Genomic DNA, 13,518 nt, shown 5'->3' on the forward strand with positions numbered 1-13,518 from the left:
AATTTGCTGATCTTATGGTGATTAGGGTAAAAAGCAATACAGGGGGATTGTTATGTTGGACAAAGGGAGTGGTGGTGATCTCCTGGTGACATGCATGGGACAGGCCATGTCACTGTCACTTGCTGGACACTTGGTTGGCTTGTGAATTCTGTGTGACAGCCACATGTTAGGTGTGCAGTGTGTGTGTGTTTGGCTTGGGGTTTGTCCATTTTGTTGTGGTTTTTTTGGTTTTGTTTTTTTTTTTTTTCCTTGCATAGCATAGGTTTTGTGCCTGGTTTTGTCCCTAGCACAAATTCACCTGTCTTAACCAGGCTTTTCCTTTTCACTCAGGTGAGTCTTTGTGGTCTTACTGACTCAAAAAACTCCATGTTGAGGGAAAAGTAGGTCAGAGAGAGACAGAGACTTTTAAGCCCTGGGCTACTGCTAAAGCCCTCAGCATTACTTGGTACACCTGCAGTGCTTGGATCTTCTTCACTATAAAAGGGGCTTCTTTTGAGAGAATTAAAATGCAGCTCACATTGATCTTAAAAGAGAGGGGAACCTGATGTGATAAAAACATGAGTGTTTTCAAGAATGCACCAAGAGAAAGCACTGGCTTACAGTCTAGGCTTAGGGAACTTTGAAGAGAAAAGGTGAGCAGAAAGGTTGTACATAGTTAACATTGAAAGTGTTGGTAAGGTGGTGTTTTAGAAGGGTGAAAGCGTGAACAGCTCATAAAGTGGAACACCAGAGTTCCCTTTTTTTTCTTCACCCCTAAATCAGCAACCTCAGGCTACTGGAAATTTTCCTTTCTCCCCAAATATTTTTTTAACAGTGGTAAATTAATGACTTTGAAAATCAGTCAAATATTAGGGTACAATCAGTGATGGAAAGTTTAATATAGAAGAAAAATGAGGAGTGTTAATCTCTGCATGCTTACATTTCCTTTTTTGTGGGGGGCTGAGCAGATATATCCCCGGGCTTGGATTCCCAGTACAGAAAGCTGCTAAGAGGACAAGTTAATAAATAATACATTCCAATGTAAACCCCAAAACTTGAAGCTGCAGTTTTCTTATTTAAAACCCTGTAGTATATTTTATACAGCAGGACTTACAAAAGCAAGCTGAGACATATGCTGTAGCCTTGCCCCAGTTTCCTGGAGCTGCTTCATGACACTGAAAAGAAGAAAAAGGAAAACTTTACAAGACTGGGAGGATGTAATTCTCTCGCTGGAGGTTGGCATGGAGCAGTCCAGCTTTGCTACACACATCCAACAAAGATCTCAGAAGAGGTATCTTTTATAAATCAATCCTTTCATTCTTTTGCCCTTGAGGAATGGAAAGAGTATTTGGGTTGTGATGGTACAGCAGTGCTGTGGTACAAGTTAGATGGAGGTGAAGATTTGGGGAGTAAAGTAATGAATAGATTAATCTCTAAACTTACAGTACCTTATTAAGTGGCAGATGCTGTTCCTGGCTAACATCATAGCCTGCAGTTAACACTGACAGTGAGTTCAGAATATGTCAGGTTGTGGAGTAGTGCTGAAAATTCACAGAGAATGGAAGACTTGTTGGCCTACATTTTAGCAAACCCATTCTTTTATCAGATAATCACTTGAATAGATTCTGTTGCATTTCTGTTATGTACAGAGCTGTGAAGGATGTTCACATTAAATTTGGATAATAGGCACAGCTTCTATTTGTTGAAGACTTTGGCTGTAATGGAGAGAACTGTATAATGAAGAGACAGGGATGTGGTTCGCAGAATACTTTTATCTGATACCATGGTGCAGGTCTTCTGAACAAAAATGTATTTTTCAGTGATACTTTACAAAGCTTATTAAAAAAGGTGTGAAATACCTCAGGAAAAAGTGAATTTGAACTGCACCTATATCACTATCTACACATAAGCTCTTCTTTCCATGAAGTAATAGATTTTTGTGTCTGAAAAATGTTCCATGTTCTCTCAGTTTAGCACACTTGAGTATGATGTGTAAAGCACAGGTATGCTGGCAGGAGCTCTTGGAAACCTCCCACCTCTTCTGGAATTTGTTCTTTCTGAGTGTATTCTAAAACCATCTGTAGGGATGTCTATGTGCCATAAAATATCTGAAAAGCAATGTGTGGCAAATTTCAGAACATAGGATGCAGGTGGATATACCCTGATGTTTCTAGAAGCTCTTCATACAAGTGCCAGCAACAAGGGCAAACAAGAAATACAGAAGAGCTGCTAACAGCTGAGACTGTTACATAAGTTGGCTGAGGAATAAAGTACAGCCCCCTGCATGAACAGCTTGGGTGCCCTCATCCTGTTTCCACAGCAAATTTGTGTGTGGAAGAAGGGAGCTTTTGCTGAGTCTCTTCTCTCCCTTGCCCTTGTAGAGTCAGCCATGGTGACTGTGTATATCTGAGTACTTCATTTAAAAGTCTTATGAAACAGTGCAGTGGTTTATTGTAGAGGGTTCTGTGACAGTGGTGCACCTATAAATTTCTAAACCAGGATGATACTTGATACAAGAGAGTGCTCTGTCTTCTTCAGCACCTTGATTTGGAGTAGAGCTGGGCTTCTCAAAGAAGATACCAGTTCCATCTGGGAAAATATTTTTTCTTTTCACTGTCAGATCAAGCTGTGAATCTGTTTTTATTGTTGCCTTTGTTTTGTTTATTTTTCACATTTCTCTTAACACTTGGAAATCTGGCAGAAGCGGCTGGTAAAATGCATAGAATCTGAGCAAGTAATATTTCATGCAAAACAGAGCCCACTGTCCCAAAATTGGCAGCAATCCTAGATGTGAGTACAGTCTGGGAGAAGAACTTACTAGGAGCAGCCCTGTGCAGAAAGACTTGGTGGTTCTAGTGGATAAAAGGCTTGGGGATTATAAAAAATGGGGAAAGTGACTTTTTACATGGATAGTTAAGGACAAAGGGAAATGGTTTCAAACTAAAAGAGGGGAGATTTAGATTAGAAGTTAGGAATAAATTCTTTATTCAGAGGGTGGTGGGGCACTGCAACAGGCTGGCCAGAGAAGCTGTGGGTGTCTCATCACTCATCCCTGCATGTGTTCAAGGCCAGGTTAGGTGAAGCCCTGGGCAGCCTGATCTGGTGGGTGGCAACCTAGAGGGGAATGGAGGTGTGGTGGTGGAACTGGATGGAATGGTGGTGTTGGAACTGGATGGTGTCCAAGGTCTCTTCAACCCAAACCATTCTGTGATTCTGTGTTTGCTGAAACCAGGCTGGAAGACTTGATGAAAGGGTGGAATAGGGATAGCAGATGAATTAAACTGGTGCAGGTTATATCCTGCAGGGGCTTCCTGAAATGGAATTTCAGGATGATGTCCTGTGAGTTATATGTGGAGCCTGGGCCAGCTGTATCTGTAGTGTGTGACTCCTCAGTGGTGATAGTTTGCAGTGGGTTAGCTTTGTATTTCCCACCAGGAAACCCTGGCACAGCCGAGAGGCCAAAGTGAGCTCTGTAAGGATGGAAAGATGACAATAAGCGGAAGATGAATTCCTATATAAATTGGAGAGATAAGTATGAAATATTACAATTCCTCAGACAAGTGTGTTTCCTTACTAATTCAGTCCCTTACTATGAAAATGGAGGAATGTTTTGTTTTTCTCTGAAGCAAATGAAAAGTGTATCAAAGTTGTCAACGTCTCTCAGTTTAAGATATAACTTACTTTTCTTCTTTCGGACTCAACCATCTTGTTTCATTGTCAGCTGTCTGATAACTTCTATCCTTGCAGTCTGCAGTCCCCTGGAATATCACACTCTTTGTTTCTGACGAGCAAGCCTGGCGACCAGGGCATGCTTGTGCCACCTTCAGTTCATGGAGTTTGCAGGTGGCAATCCTGTGAGTGATAGGGCAAACTGATTAGCTTTAAAGGACAGTTCTCTCAGAGTACCCAAAGGTCACTTCTTTCTCCATTTAGAGCACTCTGGGAAGTGATACATGGTTGGAATTGATGCCAGGGTATTAAAAAAAGTGGATATGGAAAGGCAAAACCCAAAGAATAGGTATCTTATAAAACACAGCCACTTGGATCACAGCAGGGCTTGTATTGTGATTCAAGTGTTTCAGAAGGCTGATTGGACTGCAAAGACTAATTGATATTTTAATTAGACAAACCCAAATGAACTACAGGTGTCATCCTAAATATAAGAAGTTTATGGAAGATTTCTTTTATTCTTTACCGTTCAGAGATTTCAGAGATGTATGAATCCTGGCAGTTATCCCCAGGGAGGCATTCTCATCTTCAAGCTTTTTTTTTTTTTTTAATACTCTCTAGTGACCCTGCTTATTTGTCTTGAATATTAAACAAGTGCCTCTTAGGGATTATTACTCAGCAGCCTTAGCTGGATCAAAACTGTCTAGACTATGACAATGCACTGTATCTATCTATGGAGATTTATTCTTTGGGTTTTTTTCTGCCTTTTTTTCTGCTGTAGTTTCAATGCAGTGCCTTTTTATTCAGATAGATTGCTTAGGAACAAAGAAAAACAATATAGAGCTGCCATAGAATTCCCAACTTGTTTGTTTTTTCCTCTTTTGTTATGTTGTCTAAACCAGCAAGGTGGCTTTAGTCACAGCCTTTGGCACAAGTGTCCTTCAGCATAAAAGAACACCAGCAATCAGTGTTCACAGGGGGATCCATTCACTTCTTACTGCTCTTTCTGATGCCTTCTGACTCGAGCAGTGTATCACATAAAGCTGGGAGTTGCTGCCCTCCAGACTAATCAGGCTAAAGGCCTGGGATTGTTAAATTCTCTAAACATCCATCCCTTATTGATATCATGCGTGCTTTGGGTAGGTTTGTAAGCATGGTGAATACTCAGCATCTGCTTTAGAAGAGGGGAAATCAGCAGTAAGATGCAAACAACTGTGGTGGTCTCATACTTAGAAAAGCTGCCTCAGAATATTAGGCTCTGAATGCAATAGCCTTGTATTTGTCAATTCAGTTGGACCAATGTGTTTAAGCAAAATGTTCACTTTTCCCCCAAGGGTGTAGCCTTATGCCATGCATCTGGAGAGGAGTGGAGATGTATTGGTATCTGTGCATAAGCACCTTTAAATACTGAATGTGATGCAGAAATTATATTCTTGGACTTGTCTGTTCCATTTTCAACTTGTTCCTTCAGGAATGCCAAGTATCATAGAGTCAGAAAGGCTTGACTTGGAAGGTACTTTTAAAGACCTTTTAAGTCCCACCTCCCGCTTTCCAATAGTCTAGGCTCCTTGCAGCCTTCTCTAGCTCTGTTGTAGGTGTCCTTTAGGTACTAGAGAAGCTGCTGTAAGGTTTCCTCAGAGCCTTTTCTTCAGGCTAAAGAAACCCAATTTTTAGTTTGCAGAGATGCCCTCAGAAGAGAGGGGCTCCAACCCCCAAAACACCTCCTGGTCCTCCTCTGGCTTAGCCACTTCCACTTCTGGGATCTGAATTATTCCTGGATGAATGAATGACTTTGGTATTTCCTTCAGTTTCTGTGAAACTGTGTCAGCTATTTATTCAGTGTACTTTCTTCTCTCTCTTATTGCACATTATCTGTTGTTACAGCTTAATACATTTGTCGATTATTAAAAATAGCATGACAAATGTTTGGCATCCTCACAAGCAGTCTTCAGCTATTCTGTGTTTATGCTCCTGTGTGATTTGTCTTCTTGATCATATAATAGTGAATCCTCTTGCCAACTTCACAATTAAAATAGTGTAAATTGAAAAAAAGTAAAATCCCAAATAGTTTTGTCAGATTTTCTTAATGAATGGGGTTTTTTTTCTATGAATGGTCCTAAAACATGCAAGGAAGTTTTTTCTATCTACACTAAAAATTTGGTCACAGTTTAAAAAAAAGAAACAAACAAACCAACAAATAAAAACACCAAGAAAAAAGTTTGGATCAAGAATCTGCTACTAGAGTTTGTGTATATTGATTTCTCATCTACAGTTTTTCAAATCTCTATCAGATCTTTTGCATACTGGTAGAAACATCTAATTAAGAACCAAGTACAGAAGTGACCAGAGTGTGTCTGTCTCATGCATTTCTTTATTTTAGGACAACTGGATTTTGGGAGGGGGAAAAAAATATGTTAACTTTTCATAATCCCAGTGTCCAGAGTGCCCACTGCAAAGGATTAAAAGTACAATTTGAAGAGGACCTACAGAGATTTTCACTGTCCTTTTCTCTTTGATAGAAAAAAAAAAAATAAAGGCAACCCCCAAAAAACTTCATCAGTTCCTCTTGGGTTGCCCTGCTCTGTCCAGTCCTCTTACTAAATCAAGCGTCCTCCTTATTTGCAGCTTCTCTCAGGAAAAAATCATGGTAATGTTTAGTCTTGACAGCAGAAAAAGCTGTTGAGATTTTTTTTTTGTCCACCACTACTTGTTCTGCATGAAATTCTTTGAATGGCTTAATTTTTGGAAAGGCCTAAGCACCCACTGTTTGGGAAGCAGGGTGCCTTTTAAGATCTAACAATGGGCAAGCAAAAGAAATTTATTTGCGGGGATCTCAAATGGAAAACAATGTGTACTGAGAGAAGATTAACACAGTAATAACCAGATCTTGTTTGTGATGTAACAGTGGGAAATTTGATGCTCCTGCATGGTGATACACTTCATCTCTGGTCTTCAGCAGGGAATTTTTAATCAAAAATTACTCCTGTGAATTCTTAATAGGAAAGAAATGTTATTTGCTGTAGGCTGATGGTGCTTCTTAGTAGTGGAGAGTGGCTCTAATTCCAAGGACACAGAATAAACTGTTTTGGAAGAGGAACAAATTAAGAAAGAATCACCTGGAAATCTGTAATAATAGTATTAACATGTACCTGCATGAGTAGACTTAGATGAAATGTATATGTAAGCAGTGTGGTGGACACAGAAAAATAAGTAATTGTTATTTTGGCTTCAATCAACTTCATTATAACAAAGGTTGCATGAGAAGTGAAGCAGTGTAGTAAGTGCTTATTCATTGCCACTGGACTGAAAATGTTCATTCACAGGGCTTGGGAGATCAAGAGGACCTTTGAATTTTGGTTAATACCTCATTGCCATAATATGTTACATAAAAAATGCTTTCTCTAGATATATATTTAAACTGTATATACTTAAATACTGTGTAATGACAATAGTTTATATAATAACATGAAAACTTATGTATAAGTACAATGGAGTGTTAACTTAATCCTTCTCTTATTGCCAGGACTCAGGATAAGCAAAACCACAAAAAATAATCCTTAAAATAGAGAAATTTAAATGTGTGTTTTCCCAGAACATTGAGTTATCTAAATGTATAATTAAATTACACCCTTACATTGTTTAGTAACTGAAAAAGGGGTAGCTTTAGATTGCAAATAAAGATAAAAGTACTACAGAGATATAGTGCAGGACACTAGAAGAGACTGCCCTGAGAATTTGTGGGTGCTTCATGACTGGAAGAATCAATTCAAGCTCACTTTGTATGGGCTTTTGGGCAACCTGCTCTACTACAAGATGTCCCTGCCCATGGCAGGGAGGTGGGATAAATGATCCTAAAGGTCTCTTCCAACCCAACCCATGACATAGCTCCATAATATGAGGAGAAAAAAGACCCTTTGAAATGTAATCTTTAAATATTTTTACTCTTTAATGCTGAAGTAGAAGTTATAAATAACTGGTTATGATAAAGTTAATATTCTATAGGATAGATATTTATTACAAAAAGGCATTTATTTCAAAATTACTCTTCAATTTGATGTTGCTAATACCAAATTTAATGCTGTGCTATTGTGTTAGTCACACAATTTCCAGAACTTAAGCAGAGCTCTTGTACTCTGCCATTTATACTGTTTTGTAGCAATGCACCTGAATGTTTATCCGTTTGTTTCTGAAACCTTAATACACCTTTGTGATTATTGTTGGTGGCATTACAATCATTGAGTGCAGGCAAATCTATTCAGCACCTGCCATAGTAAAAAAGTAAAAGTCTGCTTTCAGTTCTTTGGATCTTTGCCAGGCTACAGCCATTCAGACTTCAGTTTTGGCTGCCAGGCATAAGTCTCAGGTAGTTTCTAAGACAGGGAGAAAAAGCAGAAGGAAAGAAGGCAATAAAGGGAGTTAAAAAGTGCAATGAACACTTGGGCAGTTTTCTTTTGATTTAGAAAGTGAATGTTGCCCTAAATTGAATATAAATATATATATCCATCTAGCCATATGTGTTTGGCTAGATATGGATCTATATCTGCATAAATATATCGATATTTTTCTGTTGAGTTGAAACTTAGAATTGATGGACAGATCTGAATTGCTGTTCCAATCTGGTGTGTGAATAGCAGCTATTCTTGGAGCTTGGTAATTAAGATCTGATAATCTTGTCATTATCCAGGTACATTACCTATGGGTACTGTGGATTTCTGCTTTGTATGTTCCCCTCGTTTTGTTTTTTTTTCTTCTTGCAGGGTTAAATTATGAATAAATGAGCAGAGATCTAGTCTCAGGCCTTTAGTGCAGGATCTAATACCTACATATTAAGCACCTCGTGTGTTGCATTATAATGTATGTATAAGACTTTTCCAGATCATGTTATATTGTCTGGTAACAAATACATATTTTCTGTTAGCTCTCACCATTTGCATTGCAGTAGACTGTGCCCTTTTCAAGTTCTGCTCCAGGTCTATCAGTAAGGGGAAAAATAAATACACGGTTCTAAAAATTTTGCAGTTTTGAGCCCATGAGAAATCACAAAAAAGGTGATGTGGGGATAAATCAGGTGATGAGATGTGCTTAGGGCACCCAAAGGTGTCCTGGACTTCCAGATGCCTGCAATCAGAGCAAATGTGTATTTGGAAAATATGATCAACACCAAAAGATCAAGCAATAAAAAACAGGACCAGAGAAGTGTTGGAAATGGAGCATCATCCCAGACCTGAGCTTGAGTTCATGCTGTTCCTGCTTTGCCATGGGACATCTGGGTAGTAAATACTGCTGTGAAGGAGGTGTTATCCCTGAGGTAATGGTCACCTAGAAAAGAGCAGCCCATTTGTGAGGTAATAGAACAAGCTCTGCCTGTGCTAGGATTTCAAAGTTTTACATGCGTTGAATACAATGCTGAAGCAGAAAATGAGGATAACAGCTTGGAAGGGAAAAAAAAAGGCTGAAAGGTTTTAAGGAGAAATCAACAGTGAGGAGAAAGCAAGTACAGAGAAAGAAATTATGAGCAGTTCAATTCTAATACATAACTCCTATTGCTGTTGTTAAAGTAGAATTTTATATTGCACTTTTAAGGTGGGTATTTTACCATGTTCTTCTCTCTCCTGCAATAAATAGATTTATAAAATTGTTTTAAAGCGGGGTGTTTGTCAAGTGATAGTCCTTCTGTGAATTTTTTTAGTCACTGTTATTAGAGATCACCATCTAATTAATTTTCTGCTCTGAGTGGATGTTTTTGTGTTCAGTTATTAGTACTCCCCTGTCTAAACAGGCAGTACTCACAATTACAATATTCCTTGAAGACATTGCTTCCAGTCACCATTTATGTGCCAAATATTCAGTGTTATTTTGGAGCCTGAGGTGCAGTAAGATACAGTTGTCATATGTTCTTTGTTGTTTGTGCAGATGCTGCCCTACCTTGCTTTAATTAGGAATGCATGAAATGTGACAGTGAATGTTCACAAGACTGAGTTTTAAAGCTTTTAAGTGCTTGACAAGTTTGTGGTGGTTTTTGGTTTGGTTTTCCTTGAAGAAGAAAATTTCCCAACTCTCTCATTGATGGCTGTTGCCTGGAGTAGGTGTTGTCCTTGCCACCATCATTTGGGGCTGGATCTTTATTGCCTCTGTGTGTCACCTCCTGGAAGCATTGGGCTATCTCATTTTCGACTCTCAGGTCAAAATTACAAAAAAGCCACTCCTCTGCCCTCATTCTGTTCTATTGTGCCAAAAGCTTTGAGATGCTGCCCTGATACTTTCCCATTTACTTCCAAAGAGGAATTGATCTGTATCTGTCTAATTTTCAGGTTGTCTGCAGCTCATACCACATCTGTCTTCATTCATTTTATGTATATTATAGGTCCTAAACATTAGGTTCCTTCTGAATTGTCTTTTGAGTTTGTAACGGCTGGGTGAGTGTGTTTAATAGTTATGGTGAAGGGCTTGAGCTCTGCTCACTGCCTATAGCTGGAGTGCAATAAATAAGCCTCTAGTACCATTGCACAGTTAGGGATGGTGTTATTGCTTTAGCTGTACCACTCTTTTTGTGGTAATAACACCATCATGTTCATAATGTGGTTAAACAAATACATCTTTGTCCTGTGTCTGCATACATTCACTGTTTTATTTTTCCTCCTTGCAAAATATTTTTGCCGCGAGTTTCTGTTTCTGGCCACTCTGTTGCCAGAGCTGCACAGGACTCAATATCATGAACCCTTTGCTATTGAATTCTCAGTCACTCTGCCTGCATGAAAGTTCTCATGTAAGGAAAGGAATAACTTTCACCTTTTTGTCCTAACTCAAGTGCGTTACATTGGCTAAGTCAACTTTTCACTAACTTTGTGGGTGTTGTGGCTTCCAGAGTAGCATGAGCCCTAAGATCCTGCCCTATCTTTTATTCATCCTCTTTAGCTTTCCTGCATTAGTGGAGCTGTGGGGAGGGTGCCAGTGGAAAGAGAAAAGTTACTCAACTTTAGCAACTGAAACTGCTGGTGGTGGAGAAACTAGTCAAGTTTTAAGTAATGTGGGGATTGTTACTTTCTGCACCAAAAGAAGGGAAGAAACCAGAATAATTAAAACTTTTGCTTTTGCAAACAGCACCTGTTGTGTTGTAAAAGTGACATGAAAACTTCAGACTTGTATGACTGTGTCTCATGTTGTTGGTCTAATTTTATAGCAAAATTGGTGGCAACACTGGTTACCCTTGGGAATGAAAGAGATTATTAACCTAGGGCCTCTTTTGTTTTAAATCTGAAAAGCTCTAAAGGGAAAGAGATAAGGAAAGGCCATAAAGGAATAAAATTGGTAACAGTTTACACTTAGTGGCTTTCCATAACTCAGTAGCCAAAAAGGAAAGAAGATACTCAGTACATTGGAATTTAATTGATGAGATATAAGTAGAAGGCTGAGAAAGATGGTACAAGGTTGCTCTCTGCAGCCATGGAGATGAGCTGTTCTTTGGTAAAACTTGAGTTCAGGGTGTCTTAATTTATATCTAAAATATTATATTAACACCCTCAGCCCCTCCAAACAGTGCATGCCAAGTACTTTAATTACACCTGGGAGTATGGAATGGTTTGTGCTGACATTATTTTAATAATGAAGCGCCTACATGTTTATTCTGAACTACAGGCTCAGACTCAGGTGGAAGAAGCACACCATACATTTTATGACCCTCTTGCAACCACATTTTCAATTCAAGCTGTGACACTGAGGCTTCCACTCGTAATATTTATGCTGGAGTCTTCATATAGAAATGAAAGCAAATAAAGGATGTAAAATTTGCCAGAAAGATCATCTTCCTGGGAATTCAATCTAGGAGGCTGTTGCAGAGAGGTAACAAACTTAACATCGTTTTTCATGTCCATTTCAGTTGCTAATGATTTCCATTGTTTGTAAGCACCTGTTTAGGAGATAATGAGAGAAATAGTTGATGTGTCTACATATCTGAAGATCCATTACAGTTTTGTCACTCCTTATCAGCATTCCTCTGCAGCTTCTGTCAGGCCTGTCAAGCTCTTTCTGGGAAGCTGATGTGAGGGGAGGCATGGGCTGCTGTGATTCTCTGCAACAAAATTTGGCTCTGCTCACTTTGTTTCTTTGTCCAGATGATTTTCTTGATGCTCACAATCATTAACATGATATTAAATTCAACTTTATTTTAAACTCAGAGTAGATTATTGGTTTAGAAAACAAATACACTACCAGAAATTTCATGGCAAATAACTTGTATCTGCAAGGTTTTTATCTCCTCTGCTAACAGACTTTACAAAGAATCATTGAATCATAAAATGGTGCTTTCTCTATAGCCTCTTTCTCTTTTTTTGATACTAGTTTCCACGCTGACAGTACCACGATGATATCTTTAACAAAGGGAAACAAAAGCCTTGCTCTCTTCCTTTTTACTCTTCTTGCCCCATGGCTTTTGCCTTTTAATGTGGATACAAATGTGTAATGAGGTATTTAAAAAACACACTGATATCTTAAGTATTATTTTCTTTGCTATTCTAATCTTTCAAACACTTTCAGCTCTTGAAACCTTATCTTTTGGGCAGCTTGCCATGCAGTTTTTCCTGCTGGATTGAATGCATGTGCAAAGCTTTACCCAGTCAGATTGGATGTACACTGACACACGCAACCAAATGGAAATAACTCACTTGCTAAATTTGCCTGCATGATTGTTTTTCACAGGAAGCTGTGTGTGCAAATATCTTGATTAAATTCAGGTTTCTCATGTAAAGTTTGGAAAATCTGGTGCTGGGGAAAAAAGTAAATTTACATTCAAATTCTCTTCTGCTACAAGTTAAATTCCAATTTAGCCCTGTCAACAAAAATTAAGCTTATGTATACAGAGGGGTAGTCTGATAGATTTACAAGCAGGTATGATGCATATGACTTTGAATGTGATAGTAGTTAATGTTGTCTGAATTTTTAGCAGATCATTTTAAGTTACAGACTGAAGCCTTGGGGACCTGATTGATGTTATTTAAAAGTTGCTAAACTGAGTTTCCCAAGTTTGAGACAAAAAAGCTGTCTTTGATTAGTGAGCAGATCATTTTACAGGCGAAGTAAATGAGATTTTCAACATTTACAGCAAAGTCTCATAACCCAAGCACTTACAGGAGCCTCTGTAGAAAGCAAGTTGTTAAAATTACATTTTGGCAGGTTGATATCTGGAGGTGAATTTAAGTGACTGGAACTGAAATATGTCCCTCTGCAGGACAATTCAGGTCACCTGTTCTGTTTAGGCTGTTGGTATAAATATCCCTTCACTAATACCTCAAATGCTTTTTCTGAAGGGATCTGCCAGGTCCTGTCCCTTCAGTGGTGAGAAATAACATAAAAAAGAGATGCCACTGAGACAATATATTCATAGAACAATGGTAAAAGGGTAACCATCTATACTCATCTGTTTCTCTGGCTGTGCTGTTTTGAGCTGGGGTAGAATTAATTTCCTTCCCAGTGGCTGGAATGGGGCCGTGTTTGAATTTGTACTAAAAAGAGTTCTGATGATATGGAAAAGATTTTCTTTTTTCCTGAGCAGCATGTGGTAATAACTATTAGTCAGTGCTAACTTGGGCTGAATTCAATGTGCTCATGTGAAAAGGTCCTTTTACTCTTCTAAGCAGGCAGGCAAATGATAATTTGTTTCATTATCAACCAAAATGAATTTGTTTTTGAAAATACGAGAGGAAACAAACGTTCTTATAAACTTCTGTGCAGTTAATAAGAATGTAAAGTTAGGGACATGGTTACAGTAGGGAACCAAATTTTTTTCCTTCAAATACCTGATTTTTTTGGTTACTACACTTTGTCTTGTAGTTGCATTAGGGCCAGTTGTGGCGGGTTTTATGTTCTGCTTTGCAA

The sequence above is a fragment of the Camarhynchus parvulus genome, chromosome 1 (genome assembly GCF_901933205.1).
Source record: "Camarhynchus parvulus chromosome 1, STF_HiC, whole genome shotgun sequence".
NCBI lineage: Eukaryota > Metazoa > Chordata > Aves > Passeriformes > Thraupidae > Camarhynchus > Camarhynchus parvulus.